The sequence below is a fragment of the Neophocaena asiaeorientalis genome, unplaced genomic scaffold, assembly GCF_003031525.2.
Source record: "Neophocaena asiaeorientalis asiaeorientalis breed wild unplaced genomic scaffold, Neophocaena_asiaeorientalis_V1.1 scaffold232, whole genome shotgun sequence".
Classification (NCBI taxonomy): domain Eukaryota; kingdom Metazoa; phylum Chordata; class Mammalia; order Artiodactyla; family Phocoenidae; genus Neophocaena; species Neophocaena asiaeorientalis.
The window spans coordinates 5,170,583-5,192,809 of record NW_020175672.1 but is presented as its reverse complement, the minus strand read 5'-3'; the positions used below and the strand labels follow the sequence as shown (position 1 = coordinate 5,192,809).

Below are 22,227 nucleotides of genomic sequence, written 5' to 3'. Positions count from 1 at the left end.
TTTGGCGACAGACACACATACATATAAATGCTCACGCTCTCCCAGTTTTAACAACACTTTATCTAATTTAGAACCACAAGAACTAGGAAATTAAGAGTTAATACTTAAACCCCATCCTTAATTCATTCTGTCATGTCTGAGTATCACTCTTCCCATAGCAAGCAAGATCACCACCCCCTGTTCTGAGGCCACTAGAGAAAGAATGAAATCAGCTGTAGCATTACTGTGTCACGATGGAGGGAATTAGGGATGAGCCTGGAGAACAAGCTTGGGTGCTCTTTGTATGAGAGTGGGAAGCAGGATGGGAGGGAAAGAAAGGAAGACAAAATAAAAAGAGTAGAAAAAGCAGGCACTGTAGCCACAGGCAAGCTCCTGCTTGCCTTCCACCTATGCCGACAGAGGGCATCTTAAAAGGCAGGGTGCGGACGGCTGCCCTAGTTACAGCAACGCAGCCTATTAGCAGTCTAAGCTCCCAAAGGAACTTGAAAGAACAGACGCAACAACAGACATCACAGCTGATGGAATGCTGTGGTCTTACGCTTTCTCCTGCAACTGTGCATGTGAGCAGGATAAAGGAGGCTTCTCTTACTCAGCTGAAATGCCCCTTGGTTTGCTTATTTCCAAGGGATAAGGAAACCCATTCCAAGGGATGGTTTGAATTACTGCTCTTTCAACAACATTATGGGTCATGTATCCACTAAAATGAATCTATTGTGCTGTGCTTCTTTATCATGAATCATTGTCTTAATTTTTAACCCAACCCAGCAGGAAACCATGTGTTTACCCCATGTAACTTTCATTCGATCATGGAATTAATAAAATCTCTGTTACCTAACAGAAGAACCCACGGGACTATTTCAGGGCAATGACAAATTAAAAGAGGGAACTGCCTTCTCTAATGGCTGCTTGGTCCCGCAGCAGGTAAAATCACACACAAAATAGCAAAAAGCAAATTTACTAATTTGCCTCCTACATTTACTATTTCATCAGGAGGAGGTCCGCTCTCTATCTATACATTCATTTTTCCTAAGGCTTCCTCATCAGATGACTAGGTCCTGCCAATAAGTAATACTCTCAAATTGTCATCTGCCTATAAACTATTAAATGGTATTTTTTATTTTTGCAATTTGGAAAAATGTATCATGCAGCAAGGAATGCCTAGCTTGATGCTGTTAGTACATACAACGAACTTCCTCATCCTGTCTAATGTACATCTTTCAATGAGAAGAATGACATTACAAAATAGTTCTTCTTGGGTGTATTCAGAAAATGCATACATATATTCATTATTAGGACTCTTCAGATTTACTGAAAAATACCTACTTGAACCTAAAACATGCACAAAAGGTTAGCTATTATCTTAATCCTAAATTCTGCTATTATATTTCTATCACAGATGTTCTGTGCTGATGGAAAGTCTAAGCTATTTGGATTTGCCAGCTTGGATTAATAACTACCCATCTCTAATCATTAATGATGCTGGTTCCAGTTCAGTGATTGAAATGGGTAAAAAAAAATTTCATTTTATTCTTTCCTTATGAAAGAGCTGTTGGCTTGGCAATGCATTTCTTTCTGGAAAAAAGTCCTTTTGAAAAGGAGAATACTAAAAACGGTGTAGGAAACACTAGAGAAGAATAGAAATTCATTTTAAAGCAGTGCACCATGTACAAATGCTGTCTTACAAATAGGATTATTTAATTTAAACCTTAGATCTGTCAAGCTCCATTACTTCAAATGGAGCCTGTCGTTCCTTGAGTTCATTATATACCGAGATTATATTACAATTTATGTTAGGTTCAGTCATTGCTGAGATACAAGGCAGTTAAAAAAAAATTACACAGCAGTGTCAGTAAATAGAGCAAAGTCACTGCACTGTTGGGAAAGGCAAAAAGTCATCTTGCTAAATGAGGATCCAAGCTGTCCTGTACCGAGACTGCTACTAATAAATAAGAGGCCTCTGGGAAAAGTGCTGAGCGTAGGCTGGATCTATTTTCAGCTTGCATCAGCAGCTGCTGACCCTGGGATCACATCTTTACGCACACTCTACACCATATGTAATCACTCCAGTGCTGCGACCAGTAAGATAATGAAAGAGCATGGCATAAATCTATACTCGAGTGGAATGCTAAATGAGAAAAATAATACAAAAAGGGGAAATAAACCGCATTTTCAAGTCATTAGGAAGAAAGACTTTGACATATGAAGTGCTGCAACCATTAATAGCACTTATCATATAGAGTGGAGACAAAGAGACAAATTAATCAAACTGACAGAACTGGGACATTTTATGCTAATGCAGGCTCCTGGGTTTTAGTCTGTATTCCTCTGTGTCTGGAAAACTGATACCATTACAGAGCAGGAAATTGCATGAATAACACGCAACAGATCATAAAAATTCACACACCAACGGCAGAAAACACTGCCAAAAGCTCTGTAAAAACAAGGATGGAGACCTCAGCAGAGGAACTACCAGCGAGTAATTAATGCAAATAAGTCCACGAATATCTCCCATTCATGCACTGTAATTAACTCTAGACTTCTCGTTCATAATGATAGTGATGAAACCGAAGCCTAGAGAGTGAACTCTGCAGTTAGCCAGAGGAGGCTGCCCAGGCCCTGATTCCAGGCTGTTTGCCAGCAGCCGGGGTGACTGCTGCTCCAGCCTAAATTTACTGCCTGGGTTGGGTTAGCCTTAGAAAATGTGAAATAAACATACAAACATTAACTTATAACTTTAAAAGGGAGGAGGGAGAGACATAAATTGCTAATGCAAAGAAAAGCCAAAGTGTTCACGTATGTTTGTGCGAGTGGTAGAGAGACAGAGAATCTGATACTGAAAGCATTTTTATGAAACACATGCTGTCCCTGACTTATAAACAGCCCTCACTTTATGAATAAGCTAGACTTAAAAGTGAATGGCAGGCAAGACCTCAGGAAGGCTCAGCAAAGCAACTGCCCTTTGTTTTCCAATTGTGAACTCCCAGCGTGGCCGGTGTGGGTAGGTCCACTAGTTCGTTTATACCCATCCATAGCAGTAAGTGACTGCTGTGCTAAGATCTCCATCCCTCCCCAGAGGAAGCTCCTGCATCCTTGGCACTGGGTCCCTTAGCTGGAACTCCAAAGAATTGTCCCATTAAAAAAAAATGACAGTATGAATAGAAGTTAGGTGTGGCTTAAAAAAAAATGCATCAGAACTAGAATTCTATGAGATCGTCTTTGCTGGCATTCAGGCCTCTGGCTCTCAATGATTCTGTTCCAAGTCTTTCCTCTCATTCTCACCTAATATACACTACACATTTTCACACCTCTAGAACTTTCCTAAAGGAGACCCTTCATTTATTTGACGGACGTTAATCAAATGGCTACCATGTTGGCATCGTCCTAGATGGTGGATGTGCAGATCAAAATTAACATCACCAGGGCTTCCCTGGTGGCGCAGTGGCTGAGAGTCCGCCTGCCGATGCAGGGGACACGGGTTCGTGCCCCGGTCCGGGAAGATCCCACATACCGCGGAGCGGCTGGGCCCCTGAGCAGTGGCCGCTGAGCCTGCGCGTCCGGAGCCTGTGCTCCGCAACGGGAGAGGCCACAGCAGTGAGAGGCCCGCGTACCGCAAAAAAAAAAAAAAAACTAACATCACCACTACCACCACTCAGAAACCTTGCATACAGATCTTACTGTCCAAATGAGGAGACGGACAAGCAATACCTCAATTACAGTGCAGTGTACAAGTTGCAATGACAGAGATATAGAAAGTTGTGACAGGCATATAATGCAGGGACACTCAACTTGAGAGGGCCTTCCCCTCCCCACCTATTGAAATCCCACTCTCACCTCCTCTCCTCCACAAGAACTTCTCTTATTCCCTCATTAGAATTATCTATTCCTCCTTTGTAATGTCATAGCCCTTCGCTTATTCCTAGACTACAGACTTAACTTCCTTCTCGCTTTGCATGATGATAAACATCTGTTCCCTGAATAAATTTCAAAACAAGAAAGGCGATACAGATAGGAGATTTGGGAGCTGATTTAAGAAAGTAGCCACTATTCATAACCTGTTTCCAGGATAAAAGACACTCTCAGCAGTTCAGACAACTAATTTCTCAACAAACTTTTGGAATGTAATGTATCTAAATTGCCTATCCTAGCCTTTGTTCCCTAGCCACTGGGCCACCAAAAATGTCACCTGGGGGGTTTCCCTGGTGGCGCAGTGGTTGAGAGTCCGCCTGCCGATGGAGGGGACATGGGTTCGTGCCCCGGTCCGGGAGGATCCCACATGCTGCGGAGCGGCTGGGCCCGTGAGCCATGGCCGCTGAGCCTGCGCGTCCGGAGCCTGTGCTCCGCAGCGGGAGAGGCCACAACAGTGAGAGGCCCACGTACCACAAAAAAAAAAAATGTCACCTGGGGAAATCCCTGGCGGTCCAGTGGTTAGGACTCCGTGCTTCCACTGCAGGGGGCACGGGTTCAATTCCTGGTTGGCGAACTAAGATCCTGCATACCGTGCAGCGTGGCCAAAAACATAAAAATAAATAAAAAGATAATGATTGAGAATTTAAAAAAATGTAACCTGCATTTGCATGGACCAATGCGTGAAACAATGGAAATGTTTCAAGTAGTGCAAATGTGAACTAAAGATTCTTCTCACAGTTACGTAACTTGCATATTAGGGAAAAAAAAAATCCGTTTCAAGGGAGGACTCCTGCCTCGTATCAGCCTTGGTAAAATGAAAAGTGAAAAACACACCTGGCTTTCCGTATGAAGATGGGACTAAGTTTGGCTGTATGCAGTGCTGTATAGAAAAATGCTGTATAAGTACCCTTATACTAGGTTGATTTATGACTATGATTAGAATCCAGGTGAGACTGTTTACAGTGGTAGATCTGGGAACAGAGCTAGACCACTGGGGCTAACCCTTACTATCAGGTACCACGCCTGAGTGGCCACCCTTCAGAGGGAGCAGAAGTGCCAGGTGTGGGTTTTCTTTAATGCCTTTCAGCCCTGAGGACACTTGCTGAGAACCCAGACCTTAGGTAGGTAAATCACCTAACAGCACATCTGCAGAACCCCGCTGGCCTCCGCTGCAAGGTGTTGAACCTTCTGCTGCTTTCTCTTTCTTTGTAAAGTCTGTCTAACTGTTCTTTCTTTACACCATAGGATTTTAAAATATATTATTTTCATTCTGTGTATCTTTTGTATAATCTTAGCATATCTACAATTTTACCCTTTTGTTAATACAATCAGGTATACTATGGACTGGCTGTAGGTCCACTGATTTTCAGTATTTTTACCAATGACAGGGGTTAGAGGAGCCTTATTCTTTATTGTGTTAAGCCTAAGGAGATGCCTGAATTAGAATTAAAGTTTAAAGATGACAAATGGTATAAATTCTGATTAGGCTCAATTAGATGGTAATATTTTGGGAAGAAAAAAGATAAAACCCAAATGCAAGACAGAAAATAATTATTCAAGCTTATATATGATGAAAGCCAGTAAGATTTATAGTGATTCCTGTCTTTAAATCCAACTAGAAAGAGAATAGGTTCTCAGTGAGGAAGAATATTGGGGAACATGACGGTGAAAACTGAAAACTGATGTTCAGGTTCCTTGAATTGATGAGCATTTTATTTAAATTGTTTATTGTTATGGTCCCTTATTATTATTTAATATAAGTATATTAAACTGAAAATATTGCATCCGGGGCACAGCACTGAGAATCTGACACACGGGCCAAACCTTGAGTCTTTCCTCTAAGTAGCTGTTACCTACAGGAAGCATGTGATTTGGTCCACCTCAGTCAATGTGATGTGATTTGACAGGGTTAGACAGAGCTCCATGTCTGTGGTTGGTGAGTACAAGTGGAATGAGAACAACTTTTGCTATAATCACGGCGAGTGAAGAAAGGCAGATGGGGGTGGGGCAGGAGGGAAAGCGGTGGTTCTGTGGGACTCAGGTGGCTGGAGATATTTCTTAATAGAAGGCTACAGGTGCTGCCGAAGTTGTGAGTTTGGGGAGATCAGTTCATGGAGAAAAGAGCCTAAATTCATTGCTAGGACAGGGGGCCAAAGGCAGGGGATAAAAGTACAGAGCAGGGAAGATGAGGGAAGGGTATGAAGGGCTACAGAGGGAAATGCGAGGTGGTCCTGGGCAAGTTCCTGCATCAGGAACTTCCTGGCAACAAGCACTATTGAATCATAAGCTACTAGAAGGAAGTTGCGGTATCAACTTTCCTGGAGTTTTTTTTAATATTAATATTGAGAGACAGAAGTCTTTTTTTTTTGGATTGTTCAGCTCACTTTTTGAATACAGTCGTCTAGAATCTGATGACTTCTTATCTCTCTTTTTCCGAAAGGCACGTATCAGGATTGTATTTTAACATAACTGTACCTTTCAGACATACATTCAGCTATGAGCCCAGTGCGTGTGAATTATAAGAAACGTCTGAATGGAAATTTACGGACTGTATTGTCATTATATATTTTTATGTCACTTCTTCCTCCCAACAGCTTGGGAAGTGAAGTGTGATGATTCTTATTCTCATTTTCTATAAAACTGTGGTGCGGAGAGTTGAAGCAACCTGCCCACAGTCGTGGGACTCGAGTCCTGAGCGCCTCACTCCAGATCATGTGTGACCTCCCCCATCTCTACAGCCATTCTAACAAAGCAGCTCTAACACATTTTCTTTTTCTCATTCCTCCTAAAATTTGTTTTTCCATTTTGATTACTACCCTTTACATATTTCAGGAAAACGCTTGGGTGCTGTGTACTGTAAGAGCCAGAAATGAAGGCCAAGAAGGCAGGGACCGTATAGACCCTGACCCTGGATGCTCCCACCACTGTTGGACATTCACCTATGATTTGGCTTCACCCGCACATGCTGGGAGCTTCGGTTTAAACCTTTGGGAAATATCCTCAATGTCTATGGGAAATCTCCATCTTCCTCCTTCTTCTTTAAGTGGGAGCCAAAATTCCCCATAAAGAAGTCTACTGGTTTGAATAGGACATAATCCTTACTTCTGTTTTATGGGGCTTCTTTTCATTCATTCATCAAATATTTATTGAGTGCCTACTATGTGCCAGACACTGTGCTAGGCTCCAGGGACATAATGACAAACAAGGCAGGCATGATGCTTGGAACTTGGACTCTTGTCCTGCACTGTCCAAATGGTGGTCACTAAGCCATGTGTGACTCTTTATATTAAAATTAATTAAAATTTAAAATTCAGTCCCTTAGTTCCTCTAGCTATGTTTCAAGTGCTTGATAGTCACATGCAACTAGTGGTTACCATACTGGTCAGTGCAGAAGAACATTTCCATCATCATAGAGAATGCTATTGGACAACACTGGTCTAGAGAAAGAAACAGATAATAAACAAGTAAGTCGACGAATGTATCATTGAAAACTATGATACAATTTTGGGTCTTTTCTGTTTCCCTTTGGTCTTTATAAATTTATTTATTTATTTATTTATTGGCTGTGTTGGGTCTTTGTTGCTGCGCGCGGGCTTTCTCTAGTTGCGGGGAGCGGGGGCTCCTCTTCATTGTGGTGTGCGGGCTTCTCATTGCGGTGGCTTCTCTTGTTGCGGAGCACGGGCTCTAGGTGGGCAGGTGTCACTAGTTGTGGCATGAGGGCTCAGTATTTGTGCTCACAGGCTCTAGATCGCAGGCTCAGTAGTTGTGGCACACGGGCTTAGTTGCTCCATGACATGGGATCTTCCTGGACCAGGGCTTGAACCCTGCATTGGCAAGCAGATTCTTAACCACTGTGCCACCAGAGAAGCCCCTCCCTTTGCTCTTTAAAAGTCATCTATCGCTTTCTTTTCCAACAAACACGCCTAATTTCACGGCCTCATTACTTCTTGCTTAGGCCACTGCAACAACCTGGCCATTGTCTCTTTCTCCCTGAATCCTTCCGTTGTACTGCTGCCTGATTCATCTTCCTAACGATAATCATTTTGTCAACCTGCTTCCTGTAGAATAAAACCCAAGCCCCTCAAGCATGGCATTCAAGGCTCTTTATAACTGGGCTCCAATGACCTGTCCTGCCTCATCTCTTGCCATGTCTTCTCCCTACCCTACATTTTGGCAATAAAAAATGGGGTTATTGATATCAAATCCACCGCCCTCTGTATCCATTCTTGGGAAGTTATATTTAAGTTATGAGGATGTCCACAATAGCCAAACAAATAGACCTTCTTTAGAATGTCACTGAGTTAAAACATGAGAAGAGAAGGAGGGAGAGTGGCAGAGGTGGGTTCCAAAGAACTGAGTTAGGGTAAGTGTAAATCATCTAAGCGAGTCCCGTAGAAATTCTCAGCACAGGGTAGTCATCATCAAGGAGAGCATCATTCTCCACCCTCACCATGAGGAAGTGTATAGAAGCAGGTGAGGAGGTGGTATAGACGCTTAGGGACCCAAGCAGGAGAGCTAGACTATTTTGGAAGAAAAAACCAAATCAGATAACCAAGAAACACACATAAAAAGTATTTTCATCTAAATATACTTAATGTGGGACTTCCTTGGTGGTCCAGTGGTCCAGACTCTGTGCTCCCAATGTAGGGGGTCCAGGTTCGATCCCTGGTCAGGGAACTAGATCCCACATGCTGCAACTAAAGATCCCTCACGACGCAACGGAGATCCCATGTGCCGCGACTAAGAGACCCAGTGCAGCCAAATAAATAAATAAAATTTAAAAATGTACTTAATGCAAAAAGCCTTATATTTCCTTATGCTTTATTACAAAACTTATGAAAATAGGCATGACCTTTGTTCTCAATAAGCTGCCATTGTGGCTTTCTTTGGGAAGGGATCGCACAAAACAGACAGGACTAGTGGACAGAAAAATTACTGAATTATGGAGTGTCCCCCAAACTACAGACACTTATGACCAAATGTCACAACTTTTAATATACTCTCTAATGCAACTCACTTTGTTTACAAATTAAATTTAGCTTAGAACCTCCCCCTAAGCAACACTATCTGTGAAATCTCAGGTTTAACGTGTGAGTTACACTTTTTTGAATACATATTAAGATAAACACAGTGATTCTGAAAACAAGTTCTTCATATATCACTTAAAATCATTTCACTTCCAAGTTGTGCTACAAATATTCATATGATGGGAAATACTGGGATTAGGAGGCTGAATAATTATTCTGGCTAAGTGCTGAGGTGGGAGACATCTGGACACGGTCTCTCGTATTTTCCAGTCTGGAACAGGGGCAGAGGATGTGTCGCTTCCCTGCGGTAGGGGGTGACTGCCCTAAAAAGTGAAGGGGTAAAAAGCGGCAAAGTATAGGTAGCCATGAAGCATCAATCCCTGATCAGCAACATCATCGGTATCCTTTCTGGAGCTAGTGTGAATTAATGGATTAACATTGACAAGGAGCACAGAACTTTCCAAACATCTACTGTAGTTCTCAATCCTTTGTAGGGAAGGAGCCACATGGGAGCCTCACTGGCAGCCATGGGCTCCTGGGTTTGGGTTTATCGGGTGGCCTCAGGGGGCCCTGGAGGCAGCTTCCAGCTTCCGTGGTGACAGGTCACCTCCCCGGTGTCTAGTCCAGAACTCCAGATGCTGCAGTAGGGTGGCTGCAGCTCTGTGAGGGCAGGATGCTGAAATTCTCATACCAAGGATGCACAGACTTGTGACCCTGAGAATGACCCAGGGCCGCCGCTGGGGCCCGTCACATGAGATCATCTGGATTCATCAGCCTGTACAGGGAGACTCAGCTGGGCGGTGCCTTCACAGCTTCTGTCAGAGGCTTAGTTTTCCTGCAGAAAAGGGAGAAAAACCAGACTCCCCAAACGAAGGGCATTTTATGTAACTCTTCTGGCATGTTTCTTTCACCTCTCCAGTGTGGCTGAGCTCATAGAAAACTGGTGTTAAAGCACTTCAGCAAGAAGCCAGGGATTTGAAAGCCCCTTCTAACAGCTGTTAATGGTTGTCGATGAGCGGCAGACTCCGGGGCTGGAGGGAAGGGAGCCAAAAATAACTCCGCAGCAGCGTTTTTCAGGATTCAGTCATTGCTGATGCTGGAAAGGAGGGGCGTGAGGAACTGAAGCACAGCTCTAGGAAAACAGGGCAGGGGTTGGAAGATTGAGGGTCCTGGGCTGCTGCCTGCATGCCCCAGTTCTCTTACAGCAGGACTTGTAAGACCTTTCTCACAAACGGGGTATCTGAGGAAGACTCAAACAGGAAAACGGAAAGACAGGAAGAGAGACTGATGTTGGAGGTGAACTGAACTCAGCCTCCTGCATGGTGCGGGTGGGCTCCTAGTGCCGGGGCTGTGCAGTGCGGGAGCTTTGTGATGATGGTTCTTTTTGGTGTATATGTCTTTTTAATTTTATTCTTTTTAATTTATTTTACTGAAGTATAGTTGGTTTATAATGTTGCATTAATTTCTGCTGTACGGCAAAGTGATTCAGTTATCCATATATATACATATATATACATTCTTTTTCATACTCTTTTCCATTATGGTTTATCACAGAATATTGACTATAGTTCCCTGTGCTATACTGTACGCCCTTGTTTATCCATTCTATACATAATAGTTTGCATCTGGCAAACTCCCGATTCATCCCTCTTGGCACCCACGAGTCTGTTTTCTATGTCTGTGAGTCTGTTTCTATTTCATAGATAAGTTCATTTGTGTCATATTTTAGATTCCACATATAAGTGATATCATGTGGTAATTGTCTTTCTCTGACTTACTACCCTTAGTGCAATAATCTCTAGGTGCATCCATGTTACTGCAAACAGCATTATTTCATTCTTTTTAATGGCTGAGTAATATTCCATTGTATATATGTACCACATCTTCTTTCTCCATTCATCTGTTGATGGACATTTAAGTTGTTTCCATGTCTTGGCTATTGTGAACAGAGCTGCTACGAGCATTGGGGTGCATTTATCTTTTTGAATTATAGTTTTGTCAGGATATATGCCCAGGGGTGGGATTGCTGGATCATATGGCAACTCTAGTTTTAGTGTTTTAAGGAACCTCCATACTGTTCTCCATAGTGGCTGCACCAATTTGTATTCCCACCAACAGTGTAGGAGGGTTCCGTTTTGTCCACTTCGGTGTGTGTTTTTAATCTGCATTTCATTCTGTGGGATTTACAAGCCCATTCCACGGTCAAGGAACTGGCTTAGGCATCTTTCTCCTAAGGAACCCCTCCCATTGACGCCTAGCCTTGCCTGATGGGGTTGCCTTCTAACATATTTCTGTTCATCTCACTTTCCCTCTAATAGAGATGTGTAACACCATGGGCTTCAGCGACTCAAAGTGTATGTTTTGTTTGTTTTTTAAATAATATCCAGCCTCCATTTCTGTTTTTAAATCATATCCCAATGTTATCAGCCATTTCCCCAAGAATTACAGTGACTTACGTTTTTTTTTTTTTTTTTTTTTCGGTACGCGGGCCTCTCACTGTTGTGGCCTCTCCCGTTACGGAGCACAGGCTCCGGATGCGCAGGCTCAGCGGCCATGGCTCACGGGCCCAGCCGCTCCGCGTCACGTGGGATCTTCCCGGACTGGGGCACGAACCCGCGTCCCCTGCATCGGCAGGCAGACTCTCAACCACTGCGCCACCAGGGAAGCCCTCTTTTCATTTTTATAACGTATACACATAAGGGAGGATTTTTTTTTCCTGACATTTTCCCTGTCACTCAATCCAGATGTGCATGAGGCACTTTTTTTTTTTTTTCCATGAGGCACTTTTAAATCTTCCCACCCACCCTCTGAAAGTTCTGATGCTTCTAGGGAGTAAAACTAAGTCTTGGAATTCCACACGAATTGTATACTTGATCTTTCTGGGTCTGGCAAACAAACCATCACCCACTCAGAATGTAGACAGGAAAGTGGCAGGTGATTCAAGCTTCATTAGGACCAAGTCATGCCAGCAAAACTTCATTTCTGGCTTTGATGGGATCACTGCTCAGACAATGCAGTAGACATAGCATCCCAGGATTTGAGCAAGGCAGCTGACATCTCTTAGCTCACTCTTTAAGTCATATGAAAAAATGGGGTCTAGAAGATAGTAAAATTAAGCAATCAGTGGCTGGGCGATGGATTACTGTCAGCTTCAACCTGAGGAAAATTGTCTGGTGATAAGACCCAGCTTTCTACTTACTCTGTCATGCTTAACTTCTATCTCTGACTTGGAAAAGATTTGGGCGGCAAGCTGGTAAGATACTCTAGGAGACAGAATCAAGACCCTCAATGATGACCATGGGCTGATATTATGGTGTAAATGTGTAAGGATGCAATTTAACAAAGAGGTGTCAATTCCTGTACTGGAATTTAAAAAGTCAACTTTGCACAAAATTGTAAATCAAGTATACTTTTTAAAAAAAGGTCAACTTTGTAAAAACAGGATGGGAGAGTTCTGGCTTAATGAGGTGTGTCAGGACTGTGACACAGTTGCTAGGAAACTTAACACAACCTGGGCTATATCAAGAGATGTATAACGCAGAGATGGGGTTATAGCTTCCCTAGATTCTCTACTGTTTAGATCACACTGAGACTCTTGTATTTAGTCCTGGTGCTGTATGTTAAGAACAGGCCAGGCAAAAAGCACCGTGATGAACACTGAACCCATGTCCCAGGTGGCGATGGAACCAGGGATGTTCAAACCAGAGAAAGGGAGACATATGGGGCCCACACAAGTGTCGTTTTTGGAGAGTTAATGTGCTATCATGGGAAGATGAGATGAGCTTTGTTCTCTTCCATTCCAGAGGGCATAAATAGGACCACAGATGAAAATTTCAGGGAGGTAGATTGCGATGAAAAATGAATAATTTTTTAGTAATCACAGTTGTACAAAATGAAAGGGGTTCTTAAGCGGTGGCGTGCTCCCCACTGCTGGAGGTGTTCCAGCAGAGGCTGGAGAGCTACCTATGTCATTATCACAAAAGGATTCCAAATTTGATGGGAGATTGGACTAAATGACTTAACAAGCCTTATCTTTTAACTTTCAATCCTTTATACTCCTCACTTTCTACCACAATAATTGAGAGGAGTTATGGTTCTTCGTATTCCTTAAACACTTTATACAAAAATCGACAAGGAAGAAAGACAAGGTGGATAGTACTTTCATTTACTCTGGATACTGCTGGCAAAATATATGGACTCGTGAGTTGGCAAAACAAACAGAGCTTTCTTAAACTTCCCCAAGTCTCCTATAAGCCTGTGAACGACACATGCTTCAAGCTACTTTAGTTTGGAATTCTGACCTAGTCCAACCAGTCTGCTGAGATCACGAACAATTTGCAAAGAACACAGGCAGCCTTGATAGAATGTAATGAAAGGCAGTATTAAAAAAATAAAGAAGTCAGTGATTTCCTAAGTATGTACATTTTCAAAGGCCATCGTATCTACTCAACAAAAATTCAACTGTGTAGTTGCAGAACCTAGAAATTAAACAAATGCACACTCAGCAGTCTGAGTTTCAAGACATTTACACAGGCATTATTTCCAGGCATGATTTCCCCTGCTGAACAAGTAAGCCCTTTCTATTTAGACCTGTCAGGAGAGCAAGTGTAGTCGGTCACATGGAACCACAGTTTTGTTTGAATGGACAGCAGCGTGCCCCATCTCGTATTTTTCCTGGGCTTGACACAGTAACAGCCATTAAAAAATATCATGAAAGTTGTACACACCCTGCCATTCTGCACACTCTAAAATGGCAGGAGAAAATAGCCCAAAGCCTTTCCTCCTTAATAATCTCTTGGACAGGTTTTAGGACCGAACCAGGTAATCTCAACGTGAGTAGAAAAGAAACAAGAAGAAATGACTCTAAGTAGAAGAGGTGGAAGACAAAAGGCAATGAAATAAGTGAGATGAGGTGAAGGATACCTCTAAAACATGGCAACATGTACTGTGATTTACTCATGGTTGATATTCAAGAAATATCTATAATTTATCAGGAATGGTCACAACTTAGGAGAGTACATAGTTCTGTACCAGCAACCTGAGGCCAAGGCAAAAGAGATGTTCCTGCAATGATGATACCACATAGATTCCTGGAGGTCACCGTTCTAGCTCCTGTTTAGATATCTGTTTCCTGTTCTCATGGTTAGGACCTGACTCTGGGTTGGAATTTCTTGGATGGCCCTCCCAGGTCTGTGACCATCTAATTAGTGATCATCTAATTAGTGACTCTAACTCAAATTCTAGACACAAAGTCGAGGTGAACAATTGAACTGGGTCTCATGTTGTGAAGTTGGCACTGGAGGGACCTTCTCTTGACACTGGCCTCTGATCATAGATGGCCATGTTGGTGCAGAGGCTGCCTCTCCAGTTCTACAAGATGGAGCAAGGAAGAATTCCTTGGATGGTAACTCTTTCAGAATTCTTCTTCTGAAACATCTATAACTTCAAAGCAAGTTACAATTACAAATAATGTCATGTATTTTATTTCCAAAAAAGGATTGAAGTGAATCCTAAGATTCGGAAATAACCTTCTAATACAGACAGAGCAGCCACTGGAGGCCAGACTCCACAGGACCCAGGGAATTATCCAATTCAACAACTGATTAGAAAAGGGGCTCACGTGCGTAGGGAGCACAAAGGAAACTGAATTTCAGGAACTTTTGAACCAAAAGTAATAACAATATAAACTAGAGTAGAAATTTGCCCCCAAGTGGAGCCGAACTAGACTACTAACTACTTTGATATTAAACCTAGCAGAGGACTAACCAGTGGATGCTCTGGGTGACCTGGGGGGTGATTCTGAAGCCTTTTTCTTATCCTGTAATGATGATAATAACCACGTCTGGAAGACCCATACAAGTGTACAAAATGCTGGAGTGCTTACACGCAAACACATACACAACACATATGTGTATCCAGAAGAATCATGGGGAGATGGATGAAACACCTACAGTTACAACATAAAAACCTTACCCCATGGCCTCTGCTTGTTCTCTCTGTCTGAAAGCATTCCACTTTTTAGAACTTGTATATTTTTCCTTTCACGGAAGTAATGCTGTTAATGTGGCTTTTAAAAAGCTGTAGTAAAAAGCATGTAACATAAAATCTACCATCTCAACCATTTTTAAGGGTATAGTTCAGCAGTGTTCGGTATATTCACATTGCTGTGAAACAAAGCTCCAGAACTTTTTCATCTTAAAAATCTGAAATTCTAGGACTTCCCTGGTGGTGCAGCGGTTAAGACTCCGCGCTCCCAATGCAGGGGGCCCGAGTTCGATCCCTGGTCAGGGAACTAGATACTCTAAGACCCGGTGCAGCCAAATAAATAAATAAAATAAACATTTAAAAAAATCTGAAATTCTGTAACCATTAAACCACTCCCTTTTACCGCCTAGCACCCAGCCCCTGGTACCCATCATTCTATTTCCATTTCTATGAATTTGACTACTTTAGATACCTCATTTAAGTGGAATCATATAGTATTTGGCTTTTTGTGACTGATAGGGCTTGTAAATAAACACAGGGCGATAAGAAGAGAAGGTATAAAGAAGGAGAGGGAGAGGGCAAGTCCACCCCGCCTCTTTTTCTGGTGTTGGCTAGAAAGGGAGGTCCCCGGAGTGTTGTCTTGGGCTAGACTGCGGTTGGCAGGATGTTGTTACAGCTGCAGAGAGAGGGTCCTCGCGACAGAGTGGGTTCAAGGTCCATTCTCTCCATCAATAAGCCTTACTGGGGGCCCTAACCGTCAGAGTCCCCATTTCAAGCAGACTTTCTGAAGTCCACGGAACCTCAGCAATTCTTCAAGAATTCCCATGAAAAGCTCTCAGCATCTTTCTGGGAGGAGAAAGAATCTGCATAAATAAAGCCTCATTATTTTAAGCACAGCCTCTGTTGCAATCCTGGAGGGAGCACAGAAGCAGCAATGGAATGTGAATGAATAGTCTCCGAGCTGCCAGAGCCTGCTCTTCAGGAACGAAATATGCTTAGAATGTGCATCCCTCGCGGATGCAGGCGAGGGGCACAGAGGGAAGGGAAATTTGGGTTCAAAACTGAAAGGCAGCCTGTGAAATTCAGTCGCATGTCAAAGGGATCATCGGCAAAAAATGTCTGGGAACCACTATGACACTCCGGCTGAACCTTGCAGGGTCACTCCCACCAACGCCACCTCACATGTCACTGTGAATAGAGCCACATCTTCAGCACAAATCCCCCTTTCTCACCAAAACTTCCACCCAGCGCCCAGAACAAGGGAGACCTCCTATAGCATCTCCACATGGGAGCCAGACTCCTAGAGGCAGTTGACAGTGCAAACTGGGAGTTAACTTTTTCATCTGAGTGGATGGAGCTCAAATTACCAAAAGGTTAATTTGTAAATGAAAAAACTTCTATGAAAAGATTTATCCCCAGGCATTCCTAATTATCCTTGCACAAGCCTGCGGTGAAACTCTCAGTAGATCTTCAAGCTTTTGCTATCCCTCTGCCTGACTGCTGACGGCCCCCAGATCCTGCTATCCACCCACCCCATCCCTCGCGTCCTTTCTCAAACCTGCTCCTTGGGTAGTTTTTCTTTCCCACCTCAGTTCAGGGCAACTCCCATCCTTCCCGTTTTTAGGGCCAAAACCTCAGTCATCTTGGATTCTTTTCTTTTTCTCATATCCTACTTCCAACCAGCTAGTGGGAAGTCCTGGCAGTTCTGCATTCAAAATAAAGTCAGGTTCCAAGCCTTTGCATTTCTTCCCTGCCACCACCCTCCTACAAACTACCTCTTGCTTGAATTATTGCAGGAGATGCTTAGCTGGTATCCCTACTCCTGCCCTCGTCCCTTTGTAGCCTACTCTCAACCCAGCATCCAGAGCCATCTTGTAGAAAGATAGGTTGGATGATGTCACTGCTCTATCCAGAACCATCCAGAAGATCCCTGTTCACTGAGTACAAGCCAACATCATTAATATGGCCCATCAGGCCCTTCACTATCTGTCTCCTCCCAACACCCCAGCTCTAGACCCGGTCTCTGTATGTTGTCTTCTCCACGAGCCCTTTCCGAACCGCCATGTCTAAAATTTCAACTTGCAACTGAAATGTCCATCGAAGGATGAATGGATAAAGAAGATAGATAGAGAAGATGAATGGAATATTACTCAGCCATTCAAATGAATGAAATAATGCCATTTGTAGCAACATGGGTGGACCTAGAGATTATCATACTAAGTGAAGTAAGTCAGAGAAAGACAAACATCATATGCTATCACTTATAGGTGGAATCTAAAAAATGATACAAATGAACTTATTTACAAAACAGAAATAGACTCACAGACATAGAAAACAAACTTATGGTTACCAAAGGGGAAAGGGGTTGGGAGGGTTAAACTGGGAATTTGAGACTAACAGACACATACTACTATATATAAAATAGATAAACAACAAGAACCTATTGTATAGCACAGGGAACTATACTCAATATCTTGTAATAATCTATAATGGAAAAGAATCTGTAAAAGAATGTATATATGTATATACACACACACACGTATAACTGAATCACTTTGCTGTATACCTGAAGCACTGTAAATCACGTATACTTCAAAAAATTTTAAAAACGCCTACAATGCCAAAATGAAACAAAATTTCAACTCCAGTCCTCACTAACTACTCCCCTCCCTATTTTATTTTCCCCTGTAACATTGATCACCAGCTTACGTATTCTTGTTTACTGTATGTTGCCCCTAATGGGAATGTAAGCTCTGGGAAGGCAGAGGGTGTATGCATTTTGTTCCCCGCTACATCCAGTACCTAGAAGAGCACACACAGTTGGTGCTCAGTGCAAATCTGGTCAATGAATAAATGGCTCCTTCTGGTCATTCAGGTCTCAGCCCCAAAGTCTCCTCCTTGGAGAACCCTTCCCTGGCCACCCTATCTAATGTTGCTTCTCCCTTGATGACTATATCACATCACCTCATTTTATTTTACTTTTAGCACTCATCACAATCTAAAGTTATCTGTTTTCTTATTTGTCTTTTGCACTAAAATATAGGCCCATGAGAGCTCCAACTTTCTTTGTCTTTGTTCACGGCTACATCCCCAGCACTTAGAACAGGGCTTGGCACAGAGTAGGTACTTAGTAAATGCTTCTTGTGAATGGAGCACCTTCATGACAAAATCAATCCATATCTATTATTTTTTTCCCAATTTTTTATCTTGAGAATTCCAACCTACAGAAAAGATGAAAGAAATGTACATCCATATACCTTCAATCTCAATACATCAACCGTTAAATTTTGCTAAATTTGTATGCTCCGCTTGATCAAACTGTGCCTGAAGCTGTCCCAATAAATACCTTCTACTGTTTTAAGCAAAAAAAAAGTATGCTGTCTTCTCTATATCTTTATCTATCTATAGATAAACACACACCCCCACCCGCTCCACATATACATTTCTTCCCAAAACCACTTGAAAGTAAATCATGACATTTCATTCCTAAATACTTCAGCATATATATCTTGAGAACAAGAGCATTCTATATAACCAAAATAACAATTTCCTACCCAAGAAAACTCATGTTGGCATAATGTTGTAAACTAATATACAGTCTATATTGAGTCTCTAAATTGTTCCAAGGATGTCCTTCATAGATTTTTTTTTTTTTAATCTGGGAGCCAATCAAGATCACTTACTGCATTTGGTCCCACTTAATTTCCTTTGACCTAGGAGAGTCCCTCGTCATTTTGTCTTTCATGGCAATGACACTTTTGAAAAGTTCAGGCCAGCTGTATTGAAGAATATCCCACAGAGGATGTCTAGCCATAGAACCATGCTCAAAAGTTAATCTAGGGCTTCCCTGGTGGCGCAGTGGTTGAGAGTCCGCCTGCCAATGCAGGGGACGTGGGTTCGTGCCCCGGTCCGGGCAGATCCCACATGCCGTGGAGTGGCTAGGCCCGGGAGCCACGGCCGCTGAGCCTGCACGTCCGGACCCTGTGCTCTGCAACGGGAGAGGCCACAACAGTGAGAGGCCCGTGTACCGCCAAAAAAAAAAAAAAAAGTTAATCTAATTTATTCTTTTATTCTGTGTGGTTAATTAACCAATTTAATATATGGTGAGTTCATTTTTTTCTATTTGTTTTAAATTTTAGGGTTTGCTGCTTCTCATCTATTTTTATTAAATTTTAATTTCTTGACTATGTAAAACATTTAAATGAAAAAAAAACCATTTAAATCGTTCAAAAGTCAATACCAATTAAAATGATAGAAAGTCACTCCTATCTCAAATCTTTTCATTCTGTTTTCACCCACTTCCCATAGGTTACCTTTTCATAGTTTTTTTTCTTTTCTGTGTTTCTTTTAATAAAATATGCAAATGTGAGTGTATACTTATAAATTATACATATGCATTACAAATACATACTCATATTTTCTTAAACAAAAGGAAGCATACCATACCTAGTGTATGTACTCTTCTGCATCTTGTTTATGCCTTCTAAAATATATCGGAAATTACTCCACGTCAGTCCATGGAGATCTTTTTTCTTCCATATGGTTACATAGTGAGCGGTTGTGTAGTTGTACATATGTGTATAATCTTGCACCTATGTTGTTTAGTTATTTGTATAAACCCATTATTTTTTAGTGGGTCATTATGGACTGAATTGTGTCTCCCCAAATTTGTATGTTGCAATCCTCATCCACATCTCCCCATATTTGGAGACAGGGCCTTTAAGGCGGTAATTAAGGTTAAATGTGGTCATAAGGGTGAGGCCTTGAGCTGACAGAACTGGTGTCCTTATACGAAGAGGAAGAGACACGAGTGTTCTCTCTCTTTCTCTGTGCACAGAGGAAAGGCCATGTGAAGATGCAGCGAGAAGGAGGCCATCAGCAAACCAGGGAGAGGGGCCTTAGGAGAAACCAAACCTGCAGACACCTTGGTCTTGGACTTCTAGCCTCTAGAACTGTGAGAAAATAAATTTCTGTTGCTTATTCCACCCATTTTGTGGTATTTTGTTATGGCAGCCTGAGCAGACTAATACATGGATATTAGAAGAGTTAAATACTACAGATTTCCCATGAAAACAAGCTAAAGATTGATTTAAGAGAAAATCACTTATAAAAAAACTTAAAAAAAAAGATATTTCTGGAGGCTCCTGAGGAGGAAGTAAGGAAGAACCAGCATTCTGTTGACCACAGAGTAGGAAGCAGTCTGCATTAAGTTGTTTTAAACACCAGTGTGAGACTTACAGGTGCAGGTCCACTAGAGCATCACTTTCTATTTTGACTCACTCTTCTGAAATCTTGTTTTTTTTTTTTTTTGCGGTACGCGGGTCTCTCACTGCTGTGGCCTCTCCTGTTGCAGAGCACAGGCTCCGGACGCGCAGGCTCAGCAGCCATGGCTCACGGACCCAGCCGCTCCGCGGCATGTGGGATCTTCCCGGCCCGGGGCACGAACCCGTGTCCCCTGCATCGGCAGGCAGACTCTCAACCACTGCGCCACCAGGGAAGCCCTCTTCTGAAATCTTAATCACACACGTGTCAGTTGTCTTCTTCCAGATTTTGGGCATGATGGAGGGAAACTACCTCATTCCTGCAGGTCCCCCAGTGGTCCAGGCTTTCCAGGATCCAGGGACAACTTTATGGTTGTCCTTTTTTAACAAAGCTCAGTTGGGGATGGAAGCAGCGTCTTTTACTCTTGGTTTTTGAAAATGTCATCATCCAACTGATTAATACAAAACATGTCCTTCCTATTGAACATTCTGACACATCCTTGAAAGAGCAGCTATCTGGAGGTATTCAGTATATAACCTAAGCCTGAAGTAAGCTGATTGAGTAACTTCCAAAGCATGCATTTGTAGATATTTACATAGGTTTGAAAATATTCATGAAAGGACTATCCTTGTCTTCAATTTCAGTACCTGTAGACCAGGGTAACATGAAAAGAGTGACACTCTCCACATCTGCTACTTCCTTCATAGTTGCACAAGATTCGACTAGATGGTGAGAATTTCCTTCTCTATCTGGGGACGCAGAGGGTCAGAGTCTTGGAAAACATCTGACCTATTTTCACTGAAAATAACACTAGTAATTTCCAGAGATGCAACACTAGAGAACATATAGGAAGGAAGAGCATCTGTAGGTTTCAATGATCAAGGTAAATTTAAATACGAAAAAAGGTCTCACACTTTTAATAAGAAGGAACTAGAAGAAATCTATTCTCTTTATTGCTTTTTGGGTTGATTTTCATTTAACCAATGAGACTGTGAGTGCAAGTTTCTTTGGTCCTAGTTAAGGACTCTAGTCTCTTAGTTAGGAGAACGGAGGGCCCAGAGCTGGAAGGAAGGGACCAGGGAGCACTGGTGCAGCATTGGTGCTTCTAGGAAGAAAATCGATGGGGCCACAGAAGTTTTTGAAATCACATGTAATGCCATACTGCGGAGTTGTACTTTTTCCAGTATTATGCTCCACACTCCACCCAATCTTCATTCCCTCCTTCCCTTCTATCCACTGAACTGTTCAAATAACCTTTTTATTACTACAGAAATGTAATAATGTACACGGTAGGAAACTGGAAAATGCAGATAAGCAAAATAAAACCCATCACATTTCCACCATTCACAGGTCACCACTCTTAACACTTTAGCACAGGTCCTTTGGCTCCTTTACATACGCACACACACACCACACGAACACACACACACACACTCCAATTTGTTTTTTGTTTGTTTTTTTGGTACACGGGCCTCTCACCGTTGTGGCCTCTCCCATTGCGGAGCACAGGCTCCGGACGCGCAGGCTCAGCGGCCATGGCTCACGGGCCCAGCCGCTCCGCGGCATGTGGGATCTTCCCGGGCCGGGGCACGAACCCGTGTCCCCTGCATCGGCAGGTGGACTCTCAACCACTGCGCCACCAGGGAAGCCCCAATTTGTATTTTTTAACCAAACCGAGATCATACAGTATCTATTGTTTCTCAGTCTTCCTTTTCCAATTATTACCACCTTTCCATTTCAGGAAAATTTCTCCTAATACCCAGACCACATTCGGATTTTTTCCAATTTCCCCCCCAAAGTCCTTTCTAACTGGTTATCCAAACGAGTAACCACTCCAGGACCACATAGTGCATCTAGTTTTTAAACGCCTTAACTCTTGTTCAATTTAGCATAGTCCCATTTTTATGACACTGACTTATTGAAGAAATCAGGCCAGTTGTCCTGCAGAACAACCCACCTTCTGGATTTGCCCCGTTGCTCCCTCATGGTGTTGTTAGGCTTGGTTTTGTAATCATTGGTTTTCCTCTAACTGGAAGTTATATCTAAA

The 22,227-nt window shown here is 42.5% G+C and overlaps 1 protein-coding gene across 1 annotated transcript in view; it reads right to left on the bottom strand.

Annotated features, from left to right (window-relative positions):
- BACH2 (BACH transcriptional regulator 2) overlaps positions 1-22,227 on the bottom strand; it is an 85,556-nt gene that overhangs the window by 47,790 nt on the left and 15,539 nt on the right. The gene's annotated exons all lie outside the window — the stretch shown is intronic.